A 7640-nucleotide genomic window follows, 5' to 3' on the forward strand; every position below is an offset into this window, starting at 1 on the left:
CAAGAGGGAAAGCTTCTGGCCAGGTATGAACGGGGAAATCAGATCATTGAGCTACAGGAGAGGAACCTGGAGAAGCATAGGCACCGTGAACCTAGGGTAAACTGCCTGCAGGCGCTTTCCCGCTAGAGAGCAGGTGGGTGGGTTGTGTGAACTCAGCGTAGACTCACTGCATGGCCCAGTTCCTAGTTGGGATGGCTCCACAGCTCAGCTCTTGGCAGAAAGGCTGATGAAAACAGGCTCGCCTAGCAGATACAGATCTCTAGTTAATTGGACAATAGGTCAGCAAAAAATCTGGTGGGTAAGGGTGTGCCTAGGGCCACCAAGAAGGATCCAGTTAATTCAAATTTTCCTTTATCCTTGGAAAATAATTTTTTTTAAAAAAAATCTCGTTTTTCATGATTTACTTGCAAGGCAAATTGAAAATGGAAGCCGACTCTATCTCAATTTAGAGTTTGAGGACGGGACAGGTTAGATGGCTCAGCAGATTATGTCTGCCACTGAGTCTGACGACCAGAGCTCCATCTCTCCCCACCTCCCAGGACACTGCCTCCTGAACACCTCCACACACATACACACATAATAGACAGATAAGTGCAATATATTATCAGGACCAATAACACATTTAATGTCTGTTTAACAAAGTAGTCAAAAAAAATTTCCTGATAGTTTTATACTGGGATCTTGTGGCATGGTGTGCACCCAGAGATCAGAGGACAAGCTCAGGTGTCAATCCTTGGGTGCCTTCTACCTTTTCCTGGAGACAGAATCTTTCACTGTCAAGAGACCCTTGTCGTGTAGGTCGAGCTCCCGGGCCTCTGGGCCTTACCTCCCATGTCACCATTGCTGGATCACAGGCATGTGGCATAGCAGCCAGTTTTTGACATGGGTCCCGGGGTCTAAATTCATGTCCTCATGCTTTCAAGGCAAGAACCTTATGAAGGGAGCCAGCTCAAGATTTTCAGAAATCTTAAACCAAACCTAGTATTCAACGAGGGTTCTTGGGAAGACCACACCCATCCAGGCTTACCCAGTGTTTTTACTGGTTTATCGAGAGGCTAAACATTTCATGGCAAGGAGAGGAAAGATTAGCCTGACCCAAATCAATCTAAAATGTGCAGATTTGCTCAAGATCGTCAGGGCTACAAACTCTAACGTATTCCTTTATGGATTCGCTTTAATCTAGGAAGAGTCAAATCCAGCAGCTCAGGAGACTGAAGGATGGATGAAACCCACAATAACAAACCATCTGCAACAGTGTTCCAGGCTGCTCTCTGTGTCCAGGGAAGCCTCTAGTGCACACAAGGTTGGTCAGTAAATATTATCAAATACTTCCTTAAAATCTGTGGCATTGCACTATAAAAATTATAGAGAATAAATGGTAAGCAAGGCATGGCAATTTCACCTTACAGCTTAGCACTAGGGAGGCTGGGGCAAGAGGATTGCTTTGAGCTCAAGGCCGGTTTGGGCTGAATGTGAGACTCTTTCCCAGCTCCCCCCTCCCCCAAATACCATACAAACAAATAAAGAAAAAAATGATCTCAGTTTGGGCAGGAAAAAGGGAAAATCCATGTTTCTAGGAATGTCCATGTATCCCATCTATCTATAATTAACAAAATACTGTAAGGTACAAAACATTCCCTTTATGTATTATAAATTCAACTACACGCGTGGTCCTGTGGTCACTTCAATTATCATCTCCTTTTATGAAAAGCCTGACATAAGAAAACTTCACACTGGATGTGGCACAAGATAGGATCTTAGTAAATGTTTATCTTCATGTTCTGCTTTATTCACTGAAGACAAAGGGCCTTCTTGTGACGTGTATGGGTCATCCTCCCTTGTTTCTGTTGGGTCAGATCATGACATGGGTCATTCATAACAGTTCCACCAAAGAGTACTGTCTCCTTTCCTCTTGCACTGAGGTCATCTGACCTTTTGTCTAGATTCAGAGGCAAGGCTTCCCATACTCACACATTTTTGTGGGCAAAGCAGACTCTAAAACAAACCCGGACGGCGTAGAAATGGAATAAGGTGAGACCTGGGGTAATTTCAGGAGCATACACCCAGGGCAGGAGAGATGACTCAGTCAGTAAAGTAGCTGTGGTTCAAGCATGAGGACACAAGTTTGATTCCCCAGAGCCCATGGAAAATGCCAGGTGTGGTATCTCATGCTAGTACTGGGGAGATGGAGAAAGGAGGCTCCCTGGGCCTTGCTGGCCAGCCAGGCTAGCCTACTTAGAGAGCTCCGGGCCTGAGGCTGACCTCAGACCTCCACACTCACATGAAAACACACACACACACACACACACACACGCACACACACACACGGCTGACTCCAACCCAAAAGGAGCAAAGCAGCAGGAACAGATGTGTCTGCACCTGAAGGAAGTCATTTTTCACAGTCTAATACTAGCTGGAATGCTGAAAAACAGCCCAATGTTGAGAACATGCTAGAAGCCCAGAATCCTCAAGTCTTTGTGAAAGCCGTGGCTGCACCCAGCCAGCTGAAGAACATCATACTGTTTATTAGCTTCTGGGATATCCCAGCACTTCCAGAAGTAGCAGCACCCCTCAGAGAAAAAGATAACGATGCCTGCTTTAACGGCCAGGGCTCAGCCTGAGGTCAATGAGAGTGGGGAAAGCCAGGCTGTGACCTCAAGCAGTTCACTGGGCAAAGATAGTCTGGCTTAGGTGCAAAATGCTCAAGAAGTGGGGCTGGAGAGATTGCCCAGCACTTAAGAGGATGCACTGCTTAGAAAGGACCTGAGTTTGGTCGCTAGCATCTATATTCAACAGTTCACATCGGCTGTGATTCCAGCTCCAGGAGATCTGATACCCTCTTCTAGACACCTGCTCTCACAAGGGTACACACCTACAAGCACACACACACACACACACACACACACACACACACTCACACACACTCACTCACAAAGCTAAAAAGATGAAATGTCTAACAAGAGAGAAAGAATGAGAAATGATTCAGGGTGGGCGGGGGCAGGGACATTTCCCAGGCCTGTGCCTGTGGGTTTGTGTGTCCATCCAAGTGCACAAGATCGCTAGCACACTTTTCTGGACTGTCCTCATCCCGTGGACCAAACCCAGAAACCAGCCCGGGGACTTGGTGTTTTAACAGAGGACAGTCATCAAGGCCATGCAGCTTGGCTAACACTTGATTTTTCAAATCGAATCTCTCTGCCTATTTAGGAAAAAGAAAGAAAGAAAGCACACTGTATTTACATTCAAAACTCCTCCTGAAGCCAGGATACCACCCCGGTCACGTGAGGCTGAGCTATTTTTAAGTTGCTATCTCCAGAGAAAGTGAGGGGAGGAGAGAGGAGAGCGGCAGTTCAGGAAGTAGATGGCTTTTCCTTCTTCTTTTTTTTCCCCCCTTTATGCCGTCTGGTAACTGCTCACCTCAGTTTCTGGGATGTCTGAGTCAGGAGGAAACACCTGGGTAGTGGAATCCACAGTTTTACTTCTGGGGTGTTCAGAGGGAAGCCCCCCTCCCCCGTCCCACCCATTGTTGTTCACGAAGCATGACAGATCTGATTGCTTACTCGAAAGGGACCTGCATGAGGATGTGGAGGGAGACAAACACTTCCCATCATAGATTTATGCAAATACGGCCATTTGATCTCTGACGAAGAATAGACACAGCCCACTGAAGGAAAGATGGGCAGCGGGCGGTGTGAGCAATGGGTCCACCGTAGGAAAGGAAGTCAGTCTTTTTAAAAGACCGATTGGACATGGCTCATAAACCTCAGTGAAAGGCATAAATCTAAAGCTCGTAGAAGGAAAGGTGGGGTAAACCCTTGTGCCTTGGTGTTAAACAAAGAGTTCTTAGAAGTGACATCATTCATTATAAAAGGGAGATGATGGCCAACAGGTGTGCATACACAGAAAAAAAAAATCAGGAGAAACCAAGCGTAACAGCGCCTTGACTTTGGCCTTCTGCCTTCTGGAAGTGTGAGAAGGACTTCTGCCCCTTAGCCCGCCCAGCCTGTGGCGTTCAGTGACCGCCCAGGAAGAGGGGTGCTCCTCTGTGAAAGCAGCCACTTGTGTTGGCCAGGGCTAGGCAAAAGCAGCTTAGTGGCTCCACCTGCTACTTCATCCTCTGCCACTAACCAAACCATCATCAGTTGCCCCATTCACAGACTTTGACCTTTTGGCCAGCACCTTCGGAGGCTTTGTGTCCGACTTTGTTCCCCTAACCCTAGGTGGGCCTCACCCCTGATAGGTGAGCAAGCTCTCTACCACTGAGCTATATGCCTAGCCTGCCTTGGGTGTTTTACTTTTCAGAAACATGTTTCTGCTATTTTCCTTACCCCCACAAGCCTCCGAGGACAGCTTTGTGTTCCCCCTTTGGCCACAGGAAAGTGGCTGTTACCCCTCCTCGCAGAGAACTCTTCCCTCCACAATTTCTCTTCAGAAAACTTAGACATCAGCTATGGTATAGGAAGGGGTGAGTACATCCCCTCGGCTCATGTATTAGCAGTATGGTCTCCTGTGTGCTGACGCTAGGAAGAAGTGGGGGCCCTGGAGAGGTGCACACTACCGAGGTCACTCAGTCTTAGGGACCACCGCCTTTGGATGGGTTTATGACATTCTCATGCCATCTGGGGTTGGTTTTCATGAGTGGCTCTTTACAAAAGAAGCAAGCCTGGCTCCTCTCCATATTCTGGCTTTGTGTCTTACTTTGTGGTTGCCATGGCGCCACCTGCCATAGAGTCCTAAATCAAAACATAAGGCCCAAGTAAGGGACTGTTATGTTCTTGAACCCCTAGAACCGGAATTTAACAAGCCACTGTCTTTAAAAAACGATCCAGCCGGGCGGTGGTGGCGCACGCCTTTAATCCCAGCACTCGGGAGGCAGAGGCAGGCGGATCTCTGTGAGTTCGAGACCAGCCTGGTCTACAAGAGCTAGTTCCAGGACAGGCTCTAAAGCTGCAGAGAAACCCTGTCTCGAAAAACCAAAAAAAAATAAAAAACGATCCAGCTGCAAGGATTTTGTCACAGTGGTTTCAAGTGGACTATCCAAGTATCGTAACTCTTCCCCTGGGACTTCAGGAAAGTAGGAAGGCCCACAAAGGCTACCCTGGATAGACTGTGTCCTTCCTGGCAGAGACAACAATCTCTGGAGTAATGCCGGAGGCCTCACCAGACCCTCACTCCACCCTTAGAGACCACAACCACAGAGTTGATGCTGACACACAACTGAGAAAATCAAGTGCGAAGGAAAGTGTGGCTATTCCCACACAGGTTTGTCAGAGCATATACGCTACCACTGATGTTAAGAAAATAAAACTGTGCCTTTAATCCCAACACTCGGGAGGCAGAGGCAGGCGGATCTCTGAGTTCGAGGCCAGTCGGGTCTACAAGAGCTAGTTCCAGGACAGGCTCCAAAAACTACAGGGAAACCTTGTCTCAAAAAACCAAAATAAATAAATAAATAAATAAATAAATAAATAAATAAAACTGGCCCAAAGGCCAAGTGCCCCTTCAATAAAAGCGAGGTCAGCCCATCCACGCAAAGGATAATGGCAGGAAGGACAGAGGGAAATGAGTTACGACAACACCAGTCGGTCTTCATTATTAAACTGCTCATGGAAATAACCAGGACACAGGGTCTAGTGAGAGACACCAATTGGGATAGCTGGTTTCCAAGTGACGTTAGTTCCTAAACTAACTGTAAAAAACACACAGGACCAGGTCTCTATCTTGGTGCCTAAGCTTCTTGGGATCATAGGTGAATGCAGTAGACACAGGGACAAACCGATCCGCAGAGCTGCAGGATTCTTGCACTATCTTCATGTAACATGTCATAATGTGGCTCTCATGGGGCCACATGACATTTCATACCTAGTCAATGAAAGGCTACTGACAAAGTCCTATTAACAAATGATGTGTAGGCCATTTCGTTCTTCTCTAATGCACTCTCCATCACAGCCACTTCCCAGTGAATTTTCTCCTATCGCTATGGCAACACCCATGAATCATGAGCAACTAGTACAACAGTATCTAACAGAAGGACAAAGGAGGCCCTTATCTCCAGCTCGTGTGGTTTCATTTCAAATAATGATCTGTCTCCTGGTGAGGTCTGGTCCTATTATAACAACGGAGAGCCGGTTGCTAACTCTGGAAGGTTCCAAAGGCTTCTGGGCTGTTGGCATCAGGGACTTCTCAGATTTCTGTTTCCTCTTTAATGCTCAATTAAGGGCAAGATTACATAAACCTCAACTTCCCAGCCCAGTCTTTGCCGTAGTCATTAAATGAAACTAAAATCGTCATGAAAGCTGACTAACACGGGGAAGCCAAAAGGCCCCTCAAAAAGGAAAGCATGAAAGAGGATCCAACTCAGTCACACCTCCAGCTCTGTGCCCAGGCCGGCTCTATAACTCCTTTTGACTAACTACTTCTAGAAGCTTCCACACCACAATCTCTATTATAACATCTTCAGGTTAGCGGCAAGATTCAGTTAAAGACACACTGAGGCATGATTGAAATTACTAAGGTGCTACAATCACTTTCCACCATGACCCTAAGTTACAGAAGAACCCAGGTCTTCCAGAAAAGACTACAGCTAAGGTAAACGGAATACACACAGCACACCTCTGTCTGTACTCACAGGTCCACTGGTAACTTGCTTTCATTCTGCTGGCAGAAGGGTTTCACATTTCCCCTCTTTAAAGCCTCAAGTCTCTCAAGGCAGCAGAGGGCATCTGCGTGCAGCCAGGGGACATCGCTGACACTCTACACTCTTGGTGCCGCACAGCAGAGTTGTCGGTAGATGAGACAGAAAGGGTCTCTGGTCAAGGCTGAGACACTCAACTGCAAAGCCAGGGGGACAGTCAAATTTAAGTAAATACACACGTGCAGGGATATTGACTAGGAAGTCACAGACGTTCACATGTGCTGGGATATTGACTGGGTGTCACAGACATACATGTGTGGGAATATTGACTAGGAAGTCACAGATGTACACATGTATGAGGATATTGACTAGGAAGTCACAGACACACACACACATGCTGGGATATAGACTAGGAAGTCACAGACGTACACACGTGTTGGGATATTGTGCTGGGAAGTCACAGGAGAAAAGCTGACATTAGTCACGAAAGGTAGAAGGACTGGTGAGACAACTCAGACAGGAAAGATGTTCTAGATACAAGCAGGCTGAAAACCAAAAGCCAGTGATGTCGGGGGGAAGGACAAAGACCGCTGAAGTTCCCAGACTGAGCCTCAGCTCCTGTTCTCTTTCGCTTGTGCTTCCTAGATTTATATAAATACACCAAATTGCATATGAGCACATGGTATGTCAGTAGAAACAAAACTGTCTAGGGGAACAAAGAGGACCGATGAGGAAATAGATGGCTGTCGGGGGTGAGAACAACCCTCAAACACAGCCTATACCTGTATAGAAATGTTGCCATCCAACCCACTCCCAGGTACAATGAAAATACACCAATAGGGATATGTTACAAAAAGAAAAATGAAAAACACACTCTCAAAACAATGAAAAATTAGCAAACATTGGCAGAATGCATTTTTAAATTAGGAAATAAAAGATTTTTGGCAATCTGGGGGATTAGTCAAGAAAAAAAGACTGTTTCTGGGTAAGGAGAATGTGTTTTGTG

The sequence above is a fragment of the Arvicola amphibius genome, chromosome 14 (genome assembly GCF_903992535.2).
Source record: "Arvicola amphibius chromosome 14, mArvAmp1.2, whole genome shotgun sequence".
Classification (NCBI taxonomy): domain Eukaryota; kingdom Metazoa; phylum Chordata; class Mammalia; order Rodentia; family Cricetidae; genus Arvicola; species Arvicola amphibius.